This window comes from Danio rerio, chromosome 4, assembly GCF_049306965.1.
Source record: "Danio rerio strain Tuebingen ecotype United States chromosome 4, GRCz12tu, whole genome shotgun sequence".
Taxonomy (NCBI): Eukaryota; Metazoa; Chordata; class Actinopteri; order Cypriniformes; family Danionidae; genus Danio; species Danio rerio.
The window spans coordinates 14,663,890-14,682,348 of record NC_133179.1 but is presented as its reverse complement, the minus strand read 5'-3'; positions in this window follow the sequence as shown (position 1 = coordinate 14,682,348).

Here is an 18,459-nt window from a genome sequence, read left to right as displayed (position 1 = left end):
AGAAGCAATAGATTTAAAGTCATCTATTTAAGTATAAAACAAAGTTTTACCAACACTGCAGACCTATATAATATTTCTTTTGACACTGTAATCTTAATCCTTAATTGCAGTTCAGGCTTTTTGGGTCATGTAATTCATCCTTTTGTCCATCAGATGGCAGCAACTACGTAGAAAAGAATAATGAACAGTAAACTAATACAGATGCTAAACTTACAATCTATTACAAGAAAAGTTTCACTTGTGATTTTGCTTAGTACAGGTCTAAAGGAGAAGCTTGGACCCGTTCTGTGGTCAGTCGAGTCGAGAAATGTCCAAAAAAAAAAAAAAAAAAAAAAAAACAGGCTCTCATTCATAAGAAATGTAAACATCCTCATGGCCTCCAAAGCTCTTTTAAACAAGCACTCATGTGTCTCTCTGTCTGAATCTGTTTTTCAGTTTAGATATTTTATGTATCTCAGATGTGTTACTTATTGCCTTGATTCACTAAGAGTCAAGTTAGGCATTAATATTAATGTTCACCACCTTTAAATTACAGTTTAAAACCCCAATGGACATAATATAAGGTCTTGATTAAGAGACTGGGCTGTAATGTTTCGTTCCCAGTCATTTAAATTGTTGTATTCTGGCACTCCAGCTTTGACCACATCCAGAAAATGTTTGGCTGCAGATAGCGGTGGGCTTTGTGTGCCTCGGCTATGGTGGTCACTGTTTAAATCTGTCAGGATGGGGTATGTTGTTTATACCTCAGTGTCAGCTGTGGTAAGCAACAGAGGAGCAAGCGCAGTCTCCATTTTGGTCTGGATGTTTAATAGCTTGGAGCTGGAAAACAATGCTCTGTGTTTTGTTTTCACAAGAGTTCGGTTGTTGACATTGGGACCCCAGAGTCGTCTCCTCTTTTTTTGTAGCTTTATGAGATTTGCGAGGTTTGGCTGAAATTGAGCAATAAAGTTAACAAATCTTCAAAGCTTTCCTGGAGTGGTGTGTTGAACTTCACGGATGAGTCTCACACAGAAATTTCTGGGGTCATATTTCAGCCCGAAGCAAAAAAAGGGAAAGTGATGGAGAGTGAGAAAGGAGAGAAAAAAATGAATTGCATATATAAAATTGACTTTTTCACTTAATATAATAGTTAAAGAGCAATTTTTTCCACTCAAATGCTCGTTAAACATTAAAATATGATACAAAAATTTAAACAATTACATAACTTAAAGCATATTATATGAAATGTATTTTATACACGAAAAATCTGTTAATTAACAGTTTCCATTTGTTCACTTGTTTATGGTTTAGAAATGCATTATGGGATGTCGATCTTTGATGCTGAAAATTTAACTTTACACTTTAACAAAGTGACTTTTAATGACATTTTAGTAGTCTAAAATAATATAATGTTTAAGTAATAATAAATAGATAAATAAAAAAACAGAAAGTGTACTGGCAGCTTATTACAAGTTTTTTGCAGCATAATATACAACACCAACTCAATATATTACTTTAAACTAGGCATGGGATGATAACCGGCTGCAAGGTTTACCGTGCTTTAGAAAAGTCACCGTTTTAAAACCGCAAAGATTTTCTCTTATACCACTCCTATAAGATTTATTTATGTTTTTTTTTTTTTTTTTTTCGTGTTTAGACTAAGTTTATTAGGGGAAAATTATCTCTAGAAGAAAACTGTGTATTTGAAACTAAGGAAGACAGCAGAAGTCAACAATGATTTATTTATTTAATTATTTATGCCTGACATGTTATTGGCATATTTTAAATGTTACTTTGAAAAAAGACAGTAAATAATATTTGACTAGATATTTTTCAAGACACTTCTGTACAGCTTAAAGAGACATTTAAAGGCTTACCTAGGTTAATTAATTAGGTTAACTTGGCAGGTTAGGGTACAGTAATTAGGCAAGTTATTGTATAACGATGGTTTGTTCTTTAGACTATCGAAAAAAATGAAAGGGGCTAATAATTTTGACTTTAAAATGTTTAAAAAAAATTAAAACTGCTTTTATTTTAGCCGAAATATAACAAACAAGACTTTGTCCAGAAGAAAAAATATTATCAGACATTCCGTGAAAATTTCCTTGCTTTTTTAAACATCATTTGGGAAATATTTAAAAATGAAAAGTAAATTCAAAGGGGGACTAATAATTTTGACTTCAACTGTATATATACAGTGAAAAAAGTAGTTTTTTACCCAGACATTTAAAAAAAAAAACATATTTAGAGCAGTAATCACAATACCAATACAATGATGAAAACGTAATGTATTTGTCCAAGGTAATCATAACAGAATCTTAATCCGCCCTATGCCTACTTTAAACTATTAAAGATGTTAATAAAAGTTGCTTTTTCCAACTTCTTACGGTTAAAATTTGTCCGAAGAAAAATTAAGATTTCATAATGCATTTTAAAAGTTTACATTTATTTACATTTTACAGTGTTTGATATAAAATAAATTAACTAATTTAATTGATTTATTACTGGAATAATTTTTTTGATGGATCATGTGACTGAAGATCAGACTGGAGTAATCACTGCTAAAAAAAATCAGCTTTGCCATCATTTTACATTTTAAAATGCAATAAATGATAAATATTCAGTAATACTATTTTACAATATTAGCGTTTATTCTACTGATGCTCATGCATTCTTGGTTAGCATAAAGATCTTTCAAAAACATAAAAAAATCTTACTTTCACAAATGATCTTAGTGATGATCCTCAAAGGGTGAATTTGTTCCTCGCCACTGGCTTGCTTGGTTTGGGACTTGTAGAGCTGCGCATCGATTTGCTTTTCAGTGTTTGTATTTCCAGCAGTGAAATTTAAAACACACTGAACTGAACTAAACTGAACTTCAACTCTGAAAACTAGACTGACTCCGTTTCAATTTACTAGAACTTCTATGTTAAGCTGCTTTGACACAAAAAAGCGCTATAGAAATGTATTATTAATTAAATGTAATTACTTTAAATTCAACCCATATGAATCGTTTCCAACCACTTACCTTAAAACTATTTAGTTAACCCAATGAATAATTTATTTTTCAGTGTAAAATACTATATATGGTTAAATAATATATGATTTAAAAACATTTTAAGGTGAAATATGGCACATTTCATCTCAGTTTTTATAAAATTCACTCCCACATCCCTGTGTCCTACATTTTCTCTGTGATGGCAGTAAACGTGGTACACAAATCTGCTGGCTGTCACTCCGCAAGGCAAACATATTGATCTGTGGAAACCACTAGCTAAATTATCAACAACTGACAGGCAGCGAGAGCAATTGTTGGAGGCAATGTTTCCAGTGTTTTAACATTTCAGAGAGACACAGCCAACTGAAATAAACACACAATCAATTCAGCTCACACGTTTTGTTTTTGTTCCCCCTCCTTGCTCTCTAGATGCTATTTTCATGTATCATCTGTACAATCCTAACATAATGTTTGGCGTATAAAAATGCCAAGGTGCTTTCCAAAGGGAGTTTTCACTGGATTGAGCTTGAAATTAAAAGCTCTTGTAAAAATGATTGTGTGCTCGGCTCGGTTATTTGGTCGCCTTGGTGAAGGAAAGCTCGTTATTTTTAATGGTTCTACACTGAAAAGCCTAAAGCAATGGCACTGAGAAACTGCCAACCTCAGCAAACGCTTTGTGTGGGGCACATTATAAGGGCAAATTCGCAATAAACACACACACATACCTGCAAATGCTGGCACACGTACACGCTTGAAGATCAACTTCTGCCCTCTTGTGGCCTGAAGACTGACATATTTATTAAGCACCCTCAGCCTTCAGATCAGATAACATCAGATTCTGTATTTAACTCTAATTGATTGTATGAGATCTTGTCATTTAGGCCGGAGGACAGAAGGACCAGCTGGGATGGAGGCTTGTAACAGAATCAGGGAATAATAAATGTCTCTCAGCTCCATTCCGCGACCATCAGTCCTCAGCAGGCGACACGTCCATCCATCACTGCCAGCCAGAGAAGGCCAGAAAGCCCTGCAGTCTTCATCTTCTTTTAATCCCCCTTTCTCTTTTCCTTATCTTCTTGTGATTTCGCCATGTAGGATTTGTTCCTGGATCAACACTGTTGATACTGGCATGATACTCATGCCATAGTTTGAACGGATCATATTTTAGCAGACAGAGCACTATAAATGTATTATAAAAAGGTGGCAATGTGATCTAGAGGAATATGTAAGTATGTCCTGCACATTTTATAAGTGCAGGACATAAGAAATAAACTCACAATCAAAATGAAAGCAATGTAAAAACATATGTTGTAAAGAAAGCATTTGACTGGAAGTTTGAACTAGGGCTGGGCGATATGGCAATAATCCAGTGTCTATAATTATTTTCCATATTGAGCGATAACAATGTATATTTCGATATATGTTGTTCATGCTTCCAGTACCCGTACAATGACTGAAGCCACTAAAATTAGAGGGTCCATTAAACTGACATAACATTTTCGGTAGCAAAATTGGGTACATCTTTAATATCAAAACACTTTTAGATTTCTATTGTTGCACATTTCTGCTGTGTCGTTGGCTATTAGATCAATATGAAAAAGTCCAAAGCTTATCATTGTCATTGACTTAAATTTTACTGCAGTTCCATATAATATTGTTTATTGGCCCAGCCCTAGTTTGAATACTGTATGGTTAGTATTGAATAGAAGTTGAGTATTGAATGATAACAATATATATTTCGATAAGAGTTGTTAATGCTTTCAGATTCAAAAGAATACCCCAATAATGACTGAAGACACAAAAGTTAGAGGGTCCATTAAACTGGACTAACATATTTCTGGCCGATAAATTTTCAGTGGCAAAATTGGGTACATCTCTAATATCAGCGCACTTTTAGATCCCATTGTTGCACATGTCTGCTGTGTGTTTGGCTTTTACATCAATATAGAGTAAAAATGTCCAGAGCTTATTGTTACTGACATAAATTTAACAGTGATTCGAAAGAATATTGTTTATTGGCCCAGCCCTAGATTGAATATGGTAAGTATTGAATAGAAGTTTGAAAAATGCTAAATGGAAACAGCAAGAGTTGCATAAATTTTGAAAATGTGTATAAAATAATGTGTGCATGCATCTGAGTAACTTGAAAAAAAAAAACAGCATAAACTATGATGGAAAAACATTTACCAAATTCCAGAATATGCATTAAAAAAGTCATGTGATTTTGTTTTAACAGATAACTAAATTTGGTGCAATAGGACAGCATTAATGGTCAAACTAGTGAACTGACCAGCCTGATCTCACAAGGAAATGTAAGTATTTTACATTTTGTCAGTTTAGTGAAAATGTGAAATGTACATATGAAAATGTAGGATTTTTAAAAGGAGGCATGGCACCAAACCCCATCCCTAAACACAACTGTCAGTGGGAGTTGAGCAAATCATACTAAAATGTACAAATGACATCGTACAAATTCATACGAATTAGCCACAAAATCAAAAAGTTATGAATTGTCGTGAGACAGCATTGGACCACATTGGAAAACATCTGAAGTGTTGTTTTGGTCATTTAAAAATAATTTCAAATTATTATTATTTATTCTTTGGTATTTCCCAGAACTGTCTTTAAATAACGATTTCAAATAACCGTCTCTCACCTCCAAGAGCCACCGCATGTTGATTTTGCGGTGCCAATTATTTATTAGATAAGAAAAAGTCCCACAATGGCCTCTCCTACCACAGCAAATTCCATTTTTCTTGCTGAAAATAACCGCCATTTTATTAGGAAGTGAAAAATATGTACTCTTTGACTCATTGGATGCTTTATTTGCAAACGTTTTACACTATTTTCCAGTTTTGCTCATAAGTAGGCCCACACCAAATCTGCGTGCACAGAAATCCACAGATTTTTAGCCCATCATTGAGTCAATTTATTAACTTGTGTAAATTTGTGTAAATTTGTATTTATAAATGAATTTCAGTAATATTATTGACAAATATGAAAATGTTCATACTATTTATTTACAATACAGTTTGTAAAGTAATTTTTTCTGTCTCAGTCGATATATTATTTAAGAGACTTGATTTGTTTACCAAATAAGTAGATCTTATTGGATTTGCATTGTAAATATTAAAGACAAGTTAAAAAGGTATTATTTTTTATTTCATATATTAAGTTTTTAGTTATGATAATCCCCAAATCATTCTACGTAAATCTGCTGATTTTTACGCAATTCTGCGTACAAATAACCAAAAATGTCTGCAGATACCATCTGGCCCAACTCATAAGTCTACGCTGTAATTAGCGATTAATTCCATTACTTTAACAAATTGATTAAACCTGTTGTCTTAAAAGCAACAAGTTGATTTTACTTTAAAAAGGTCGGTAAACTCATTCGCTTAACTTTCATAGTTAAGTACATAGTTTGTTAATTTAATAATTATAAGGCAACAAGATTACTCACACTTATTAAGTCAGCTAATCAATTTTTACAGTGTATTTCACATTTGTGGATGAAAAATATAGATATGGATATGTTTAAATATAGAGATATGGATATGTTTGCACAAGCTCTGCAGTTCACTGGTACCATCTCAACAGATGAGGTCATTAAAAAGGTCATTATAATTATACTGTTACGATAGTTTGATTTATATTTCCTATGCAGACTGGAGCATAAATTCATGCACATAATAGGCTGTATTGTGTGCACATATGCTGCTTCAGTGAAACAGACTGGACACGTTAGCTCTAGATGAGCCTGATGGGAAGGATCTGACCTGATGTCCCTTCAACAGGAGGAACAGTACAGGTCACACTCACCGCCTGTTGTTGCTCATGCTCCAATTCACCAGAAAAGTGAACAGAAATCATGAGTCAATGTAATAAGCAAACAGAAAACAATAGAAGTATCACAGCTTCTTTTTAATATTTATATTCAATTTGAAAGAAATTATTACAAAGTGGTATTGATGGTTGTATAAAGATGGTTTTCTTGTCACTTCTTGGTTATTTAGTGTTAATAATGTCCCCAGTAAGATTAAATGGCCACTGAATTACTGAACTACTGAATTATTAGCTCCCCTTTGAGTGTTTTTTCTCATTTAAATATTTAATGATGTTTGACAGAGCAAGAAAATTTTCACAGTGTTTTCGATAATATTTATTCTTCTGGAAAAAGTCTTATTTGTTTTTATTTTGGCTAAAGTAAAAGCAGTTTTTAATATTTCAAGCCAATTTAAGGTCAAAATTATTAGCCCCTTTAAGCTATTTTTTATGATTGACTACAGAACAAACCATCATCATAGAATGACTTGCCTAATCATCCTAACCTTGGGATGCCAACAAATAAAACATTTTAATGGGATAACATTGAAAGCTCAATTCTGGAATTTTTATTTTTGAGAGATTTTGTTCTTGTTCATTACAATATAAAAAAAAGTTGACAACTTAAAACTGTAAGGCAATTTTCTGCAGAGATTTTTAAGTAGACTTAAATCAAGTCAATGCAGTACTTGGGTTAAAAGTTAAGTCAACTCAAAAGAAGCTGTGCAGCATGCTGCCTTACAATTTTAAGTTGTCAACTTTTTTATATCAGTGCAATTCAATCTAACAGAGCCCCTACACTGTAACATATCAACTCTTTAATGTGTCTAAAAAGTATACAGTTACAAGAAGTGGTTGAATTTACTTACAGTCAGAATTATTTAATTGTTTGTTTCTCATTTAAATATTGATGTTTAACAGAGCAAGGAAATTTTCACAGAATGTCTGATAATATTTATTCTTCCGGAGAAAGTCTTTTTTCTTTTATTTCGGCTGGAATAAAAGCAGTTTTTGATTTTTAAAAAACATTTTAAGGTCAAAATTATTAGCCCCTTTAAGCTATATTTTTTCTGATTGACTACAGAACAAACCATCATTATAGAATGACTTGCCTAATTACCCTAACCTGCTTAAATAACCTAGTTAGGCCTTTAAATTGCCCTTTAAGCTGAATACTAGTGTCTTGAAAAACATCTAGTAAAATATTATTTACTGTCATCAAAGCAACGATAAAATAAATAAGTTATTTAAAAATTAGTTATTAAAAACATCTTGTTTAGAAATGTGTTGAAAAATCTTCTCTGCATTGAACAGAAATAGGGGGAAAAAACAGGGGGTGGGGTGGGGTGGGGCTAATAATTCTGAACTCAAATGTATCTAAATGTGACCTATGACATCAGCTGCATCTTTGTTGCATGATGACCCATTTCCTATGGATTTATTGGTAAAGTGTTCATTGGATACATTCTTTATCTCCAAAGACAAGTTTTTTTTTTCTTGCAGGCTAATGAATACATTCTATTTGGATGTACTTATTTGACAATACTCTTTTCACATACTAAATATTATAAGGCACATTTGTGGTGTTGTGTGATTTATCATAGTAGAAATTCTAAAGCTTGATTGCTCAGAGAGTTGTCATTACCTGGTACTATTCATGCAGGTAGTCACATTCTCACCATTTTTGTTGGCAAAATCCTGTCATTTTTGAAAGAATAGTTTCAATCAAGATTATTTCACTGAGAATTCACTAATGTGGCCACACACCGTGATGCAACAGTGGTTTAATAGCTAGCATGACTCATTATAAAAAAAGGCCTTTCAGCTATGTTTAATACAAGCAAGACTTTGCTTTGTATTGCTTTGTGTTGGAAGAAATGTTAAGTTCCCCTCCATAAGACTTGAGAAACCTAAAAACATGTTTGGCTCTTGAAAAGCTCATATATAATAAGAAAAAAAATCCTTTGAATCTATTTGGAAGGTGTTTTAAACTGTGAAAATTTGAGATATTAAAGGAGCTTTGGAAGTCTGAAGTCTGTGGAAAGTGAAATAGTGTTTGATTATTAATATTGTTATTATTTTTCTCTAAAGTTGTCTGGGGTAAGTTTTGGGTTTTGGGGATTGATTTACTGTAAAACCTTATAAAACATAAAGACAATGCAAACAGGTTCATAATCAGAATTGAAAAGATACAGCAAACAGTTGCATGTCAATTGTCTTACCTGTTATTAAACTGCACTGGTTGGCTTGACTTGTCGACAACTGCAAGATAAGAGTACAGTGAAGCTCCGGTTATCACTTTCTCCACAAAAGAGAGACAAGATTGGTACAAAAGATGGCAGAGAGTGTGTGTAAATGCATATCTAGACCACACGTGAAGCAAGCGGTTTCACCACAGATAGATCAACTGATAAGATCTGTCCTTACTCTGACTGGGCCCTCTTACCGCTAAAGAGACCCTCATCTAGCGCTATTGTTGAGCCGCTATCAGCATTACACCAGCGATTGTGGTCATCGTGCCCCTATCATGCCCTTTCTGAGCTGCTAAAGAATTCTAGAAGTTTGAGATCATGTAAAATATTTGAGATTCGTCAGGTCAACATCTTCCCTATGAAAATATCTCTTTCAAAAGGTGCGTGGCTTTGCGCTAACTAGCGCCATGCAACGCCATACATGCCGATTAAAGAGCTAGAGGTGAAGTCTCCGTTTGATGTGGGGAGACGGAGACAATGATACTCATTATCGCTGGCGCTGCAAATGTCTCCACCTCTGGATCGGATCAGGTGCTAACAGGTTGACACGAGGGTAATTTCTAGCTCGTCTGGGGTAATTGAAGAGCAGCCATATAGACCAGATTTATAGGCTACGTTTTATGGCCAGATGATAACTTTCTCTCGTCTCGCAGTACTGTGGGACTGTTAGGCTTGGCGCTTTGCCTCAAATTAAAGGAGGTTTTGAAAGGATGAGAATAAAAACGCAACTCTAAACCGCTGACATCCAATCTTGATCTGTGAGGCCTCATGAGGTCAATGGCAAAACTGATGTCCCATGATGCGAACTCGCATGCCAGGACTCTCATTTTAATGCTCTTTACTGAGAACTGACAAGGATAAACACTAGAAAGGCTTTGCGATCTTCTTGCAAGCTGTTATTTTTAGATTATTATTATTATTTTTTTTTGTGGATTCAACAGTTCTACTTGTGCGGATATACAGTAAAAGCCCCAATGTACTTCAGGGGAACTCATTTTGAATCAAAGAAGGCCTAAACAAAGTTCTTTAATGATCCTAGCAAAAGTACCACAACACTTTCTACGTTTCTTAGTGTGCTCTTTATATAAAAATACCAGTTGTCAAATAATATTAGTGCTAATTATTATTATGATGCATTATACCAGTATCAGTGGTGCATACTGAAATAAGGAAAAAAGGCTTTTAAATATGCAGCAACTTTTGCATAGAATACCCTCAAACAAAGTTGCAGAAGTGTTGGTCTCACTACATGCTTTTAAAAAGATTTTAAATGATTTGGAGTTAGAAAGATTGGCCTGTAGATGTTCTGAATAGTTTTAACTGTCATTGTATGTGTGTTTTGATGGATGAATGATGTTACCTGTTATTTATTTGTTTGTTTGTTAAACCCACGTGAACTGTACACTGCCTAATCTTGGCCAGAATGCTCTTGTAAAAGAGATTTTTTAATTTCAACGCGCTTTTCTTCGTTTAAAAAAAAAAAAGATATATATATATATATATATATATATATATATATATATATATATATATATATATATATATATATATATATATATATATATATATATATATATATATATATATATATATATATATATATATATAAATAAATATATATATATGTATATATATATATATAATGATAATAATAATTATGTTAAATGATCACTGCACATTTTCACTTATCACATTTTAATATGGTTCTATATAGACAGTAAAAGTAACACTAAAGCTGTGCTGGAGTTAATACATAATGTAGATTCACTTTACAAGTGATGATTGACCATTAGTGATGATACTAATTAATATTAAGAGGTTATTAAAACCCTGAGGAAAAGAGGAACACAAAACAGAACTAAAGACTAAGACTTAAAAAGAGTACAACAGCCTCGGTTGAAATTGATTGTAAATAAAAGCAGTTATATCTCAGCAGAGGGGGATTAAACAACTTTAAAACATCATCACAATGTTCACTTCCAACCATTTGGACTTTAAAAGTCAGTAAAAAATTCAAATGTACAATGCAGTCACGCTACACTTTCTGGGGCATAGACTTTTATTCATGCGCAAACAACAAGTTTGGCATTTTGCTGCAACATTGGAAAGTTCTGGTGAACTCTCATCTGCGAAATCGTATCACGTGATTGCGTGAGACCAATAGAAGATCAAAACGTGACCTCTCTGTACATTAATTAAAAATAGGGAGCAATCATTCGTTTTATCAATGTCTAATCACATTGTTTAATCACGCCCCTTTTTCGCAACACAGTATGACAGGATTTCACAAGCTCAAACTCTAGTGCAAGGATCACCAAACTTGTTCCTTGAGGTCCGGTGTCCTGCAGATTTTAGCTCCAACCTTAATCACACACACCTGAACAAGCTTATCAAGGTCTTACTAGGTATACTTGAAACACCCAGGCAGGTGTGTTGAGGCAAGGTGGACCTAAACACTGCAGGGCACCGGACCTCCAGTAACGAGATTGGTGACCCCTGCTCAGGTGTGACCACAGCTTTATGAACAATAACTAGTGCAAGTTAAAAAAAATAAATTTCTTTTAGTAATCTTCAATCAAAGTTTGACCATTTACTTCTGCATTCGGAGTGACAGTCCTCTGTCGACATCAGTTTGACAATTTTCAGCCACAATATTCTCAACCATTCCCCTCTTGCCCCACCCCTTAAAACCCTATCCGCTTGTTAAGTCGTGACATATCAGTGACGTATGAAATACTGTTTCCGGGTTTAAGCCGCTACTCGTTTGAATTAAGAAAATATTAATTTATGACCACTTTTTATTAATACATTAAAGTGAATTTTATATAAAATAATAGTGTACACATCAGTCTCTGAACTTGCTGCATTTTTTCAAATAATAACTTTCTGGCCATCTGATATTAGGCATGGATATATATATATATATATATATATATATATATATATATATATATATAATATATAATATATATATATATATATATATAATATATAAWATATATAATATATATATATATATATATATATATATATATATATATATATATATATATATATATATATATATATATATATATATATATTGTGAACGTGACTTTCGGAGTAATACATTGCTTTGTAAACATTTATAATTGCCATTTGATGAGTCTTCCCATACAGTTTGATATAGCGATTGGACCCGGAAGGCGCTTCACATGACGTCACACTTAATAAGTCGATAAAAGTCTCAGCAACCTCCAGTTCACGTGGACTTTAATTTTAGTTTTTCAAATGATATTTAAATAAAAAATGCTTAAATTCAGTTTAGAGTTAGCATTATGGTGGTCAGTATTCCACATTTAGTAGGGCTTTTGGCTCTTGACATTGGTTAAACTTCATCTCCTTCAGCATATACAGTTTTGTCTACAATAATAAATGCTCCTGATTGCAATGACATGCTTTGCACTGATTAGACTGGATTATGGCACACAAAACTCTTTTAAATTTCATTATAAAGGGATCTTTATTACTAAAAGGACTTTTTAATGAACCCTATTATTGTTCAAACTGCTTATGACTGCACTTATTTGACATGTGTGTTTGTTGCTTTCGTTGCTTTTGTGTTTTAAACTTTCTCCCAACATGATGACTGAATTTTTCACTCCACATTCTTTCAGGAGGTTGATTTTTGAAAGTCAGTTCCAGGATATTAATCTTTCGTGACATGCATGCTCCAATATCGAGACATCGTGTCACAGATTAGGGGAATGTTGACTGAATGAAATCTGACATTTTTTAAAACTTACAAAACAACTATGAAGCATGAATGTTAAACCGTTCAGACGTTAATCTTACTGAGATAAGAGGTTAAAACTCGGCTTGGTCTTTTTAAAGAATGGAACAATTACAGAAAGAAGGGAAAAGTACAATAATAAATCATCTTTTTTTTTCCAAATGGCTTTAAAGCGGCTAATTTTAGTGTCTGAAGAGGTCGAACTGTGAAATGAAGCGTTCCCTTTCACTTGAATGGTTGTTTACATCTCTGGCTCTCCTGGTTGGCCTCCATGGCGACCATTTGAACAGAAGAAAAAATGAATTACCTCTATGAGTACATTTAACTAAAGAGGTAATTGAATCTCGGCTTATGCTTCTTGCACTGCACGGCATTTAGAAGAGATTGTTATCTACTGGGATATAGACAGACCTCAAATGCTTATTGAGCTGCTTTACTGAGGGAAATCCTTCATGATGTAGATGATGACAGAGATGGACAGAGCACTGGGGTCCTTCTACTTATTGATTATTGACATAAAAACACTCTATTTTAATAGTATAAATTGAATCAGATAAGATTAGAAGATGATGGTCTGCAGATATTTTTTATGTAGTTCTCGTTTTATAATCTCTTTAATTTGATATGCTCAAAATGTACCATGCACAGCAAAAAAAATAAATAAATGCTTTTAAATAAAAAGCAGAAAATAAAAAAAATGTTTTAGGCATGTTTTTTTTTTTTCTTAAAATAAACAAAATAAATGTATTTTAACATTATTTGTTAATGCATATCCCAATGACAGGATATTTTTGCTTGAAAATATTTTGGAGAAACTCACCAAATTTTGACAATTATATAATGAAAGCAAGACTTTTTACTTGTCTTGAAAATGTTTCTTGATTATTTTAATAATTATAAAAACTTTTTTTGACATTTGTAACTATATAGCGCTCAACATAAATGAGTACACCCCATTTTGAAAATGAAAATATTTATCCATTTCTCAGTGAATACAGATTATTTTGGTGCATTTGAAAAAAAAAGAGATTTATTAAATGGATATTTTTTGTAAAATAAAAAACTTTAGTCAGCAAACATCATTAGGAATTGAAAGAAAATACATTTAAATTATGCAAAATATTGGGGGGAAAAGTTACAAACTACAAAATTTTAGCAAAATCGTACAGATATTTGTTTCTCTTGAATGTTGCTCTTTTTTAAATTAATTCATTCATTCACCTTCGGCTTAGTCTCTTTATTAATCAGTGGTCACCACAGCGGAATGAACTGCCAATTTTTTATTTAATATTTTTCCCTAACATATAAATTCGGGTGTGCTAATATTTTTTTTTTTTTTTTTTGTATGGGACTAATACTCATTAAGGTGCAAATATGATTTTGGTGTATGAACTATTACTAAACAAAACTTTTGTAAATAATTGCACAAATGTAGCTTAGAACAATTTTTTTTGCTTAAAAAGTAATGAATCAGTGCACATTCTGAGATTAAAATTACTTTTTTTATTGCTTTGTTGAGTATACTGTTAACCCTTGCTGTAGATTATGCCGAAATAACTCTAAAACAGCCAGTGTTTTGCTGTAATAAAAGGAAACAGTAATTTACTGTAAAACGAATAGGGTTTGTATGAAATTGTGTAGTGCACAGAATAATTTACTGTAATTTACTTGATGTACAGGTAGAAACTCTGACAATAAATGGTAAATTACTGTTCAACAATTACTGTCCCATCTACTCTGATGCTTTATGTTGCTATTTATAAATTAGTGCATTTATCCTAAGGCAGAACACAATGATTTAGGAAATAATACACACATAAGGGAGCTAGGCGTTTCATTAGTTTACTTTTAAGTGTGCTCTAATCTCTGTCCATCAATTCAAATGCAAAGTCTGATGTGTTTTAAGCCTTAAATAAAAATCTACAATGAGTAAGTAGCTCATTAATATTAATAATTTCATCAACCATGTATGCATATTTGGTCAGTATATCTTTGGATTTCTGTTTTCAATATAGGAAAATCCTATATTATTTTTATTTTGTTTGTTTGATGTATTTAACTGTTAATGTGCCGAGAATTATTGATAATACTGTATCAAAGAGGACTTTATTTTCTGATAAAAAAAAACCTATTAGACTATACATTATCCCTTCTATATATAGTACTACCGAATGTCCTAAATATTACAGAAAACCTAAATGTACCAAAGTGACACTCGCAAGCATTGTTTATCTGCCTAAATATGCTCTAACCATCAGCACTGACACATTTTTTTTCATCCGGCCCCTCACAACCAAACATTGTGGCCATTATCTCCTCTGCGCATTAAGCCAGTGCATCAGGCATTAATTCAATACAAAGCCTTATGGCCTATATCTGGCCTGAATCGATGCATTGACTCTCCCAAAAGCAGAGAGCGGATCAAACGGCCCACATTCGGCCATCCAGCAGGACAGCACGGGGTCCTGACACACGTGTATCTGCCGTCTCATGACCACGAGACGCGTTTGAAGCTCACACAAGCACTAGATCTCTGTGAGAAAGGGCTGGAATGAGTCCCTGAGGAGAACAGCTGAGAACGGGGAAAGCTTTTGTGTGAGATACAGTGATACAGTTGAAACGGGCTGTGATAGACTGTTGCTCACACAAGGGATGTGTTTGTTTGCTTTTATATGCACAGAGAGCAGCTTATTAAGTATTTATATGGGTGTTGCTGATGTTTCTACTGGTGGTCAAGAAAAAGGACTAAGTATTAGCAGTGTAAATCAGTGGATAGATCTGTTATGTGATGGGTATGTTTTTCATCTCAGAATTAGATAAAAATCGATACTTTAGGAGCTTGTACAGTGTAAATATTAGCGGTCACACTTTACAATAAGGTTCATTAGTTAATGTTAATTAATGCATTTACTAACATGAACAAACAATGAACAATACATCTACTACTGTATTTGTTTATGTTAGTTAACGTTAGTTAATGAAAATACAGTTGTTCATTGTTAGTTCATGTTAACTCATGGTCCATTAACTAATGTAAACAAGCATGGACTTGGATGTTATTAATGCATTAGTAAATGTTCAATTATGATTAATAAATGCTGTACATGTGTTGTTCATGATTAGTTCATGTTAGTAAACGCATTAACTAATGAACCTTATTGTAAAGTGTTACCAAAGTGTTACCATATTAGCTTACTTTCTGGTTAAAAAAACAAACTGTCCAGTCAACTCAACTTTATTAGGTAAACTGACTAAAACTTTAAGTTAAACTTTGTATAAATTGAAAATATATATAATTAACCTTATTAGCTTTTTAAAATAAATTATTAAAGTAACAAAACAATGTGTTTTCATGACTTTTTGTCATATACTTTATTATTATATTATTTTATATATTTTTATGACTTTTTTGTCAATGTTTTTAAGTGTAGTTAGGATTATACTGTCCTGACATTATAATAGACTTTAAATTATAAAGTGCAATGTAAAAAAACCCTGATGTTTATAACATTTTTAAATCAATCAAAGTAACAAAACAATGTGTTATCATGACTTTGTCATATACTTTAAGTGTAGTCAATATTATACTGTCCTGATATTATAATAGACATGAAATTATAAAATACATAGGAAAGAAAAAAAACCCTGCTGTAACATTGAGTGAAAGGAAATTAATTTTAAAAGAATTTTTCTCATTGCATCAATTCATAATAATAATAACAACAATAATAATACAAAAAATACTTACTACTACAGATGCTATATATTAGATAATACCTTTATTACAGGATTTGGTTGTACAATTATTTTTTTATTATATATATATATATATATATATATATATATATATATATATATATATATATATATATATATATATATATATATATATATATATATATATATATATATATAAAATAGCCCCCGTTTATTTATTTTTTTCCTAATTTCTATTTAACGGAGAGAAAGTTTTTTTAACACATTTCCAAACATAATAATTTTAATAACTCATTTCTAATAACTGATTTATTTTATATTTGTCATGATGACAGTAAATAATATTTGACTAGATATTTTTAAGGAAACTTCTATACAGCTTAAAGTGACATTTAAAGGCTCAACTTGGTTAATTAGGTTAACTAGGCAGGTTAGAGTAATTAGGAAAGTTATTGTATAAGGATGGTTTGTTTTGTAGACCATGGAAAAAATATATAGCTTAAAGGGGCTAATAATATTGACCTTGAATTGGTTTTTAAAAAATTTTAAACTGCTTTTATTCTAGCCGAAATAAAAAATAAGACTTTCTCCAGAAGAAAAAATATTATCAGACATACTTAGAAAATTTCCTTGCTCTGTTAAACATCATTCGGGCAAGTTGGAGTACTCACTCTGGTGCCCTGGACCCTGCACTGGTTGGGAAAATTCCAAATTGAACCAAAACAAAAATTAGAATTGGCTTATGATTGGCAAATTAAAATTCGGGACATTGCTACATGCAGAACCTGGAAAAAAAAAAAATAATTGACAGTAGATGGGATAAACATACACCTTGTTCTTTCGCTCTGCACTGCTGTGCTTTTCTGATCAAATGAAAAATGAAAGACGGTGAGGAGCCAAATTCTGCCACCATTTTCAAATCAAATCTAAAGTGGACTGAGACGATAATTTAGTGTACAGTTTATGAGCTAATCATAAACATTTAAGGGGGGCTGAGTAGAAAAATACACCTAGCGCCACCCATGGCTAAAGTGTATCACACAGTTTCCTCTAACAGATGCAAACACAGAGAGAGCCCTGAAAACTAATAAGTGCTTCAGTGTAACCTTCTCAAAAAAAAAAAAAGCTCTGCAAAAGCTAATGAGTTCACCACTCATTGATCTGTGGCAGGACTGAAGTACCAAAGCACTGCACCAAACCCACAATTAAAACCATGCCTTTCAAAATCCATTTAGAAACCAGGTGATCAACAGCATGTGCATCAAAGAAACTCTAGATGCAAAATAAGAGACTCAACCAAGTCTTTCCACAACAGTACCTTCATTCAGATTCCACGTTGCTAGATTAATTAAATCACAATTCATCCTTGTTTAATTCCGCTCTGGAAGATTGGATCATTATGTCGACTGCAGCAGATTAAACACACGTGGGTAAATGATTTCTGATGACCGCCATTAAGAAGTACATGGTGATTAAAAAACGCTTATTTGAGTTATGTAAGGTAGATTTCTTTGAGGAATGAAAAAAGTCAAACCCTCAGGCCTGTCATGGTGGGCTTGTGTATTAATATCAAAGCAACTCTCAACCCTCAAGCTCAGCCTATAAGTGTCTTAAAACTGCTCCACAATGAGGCGGATTGTGCTCGCCGCTACAGCAGATTTAGTGAAATGCGCCTAAATTAACATGTGATAGTGATTTAATGCTCAACACTTTCTCGTGTAGTGTGTGCAAATGGACTGGCGGACCGGCACAAAAGCGGCTTCATGGATCAGTCATTAGCACAACATTACGGCTGCTTTTATAGGAGCTGTCAGCCAGCCCACTTTACCAGCTCCAGTCAGAGAAGGAATGAGTCTGGAGAGGAAAACTCTTTTCCCTCAATCAAAGCAGACATTTTTATCTGTGTGCCCCAAAGA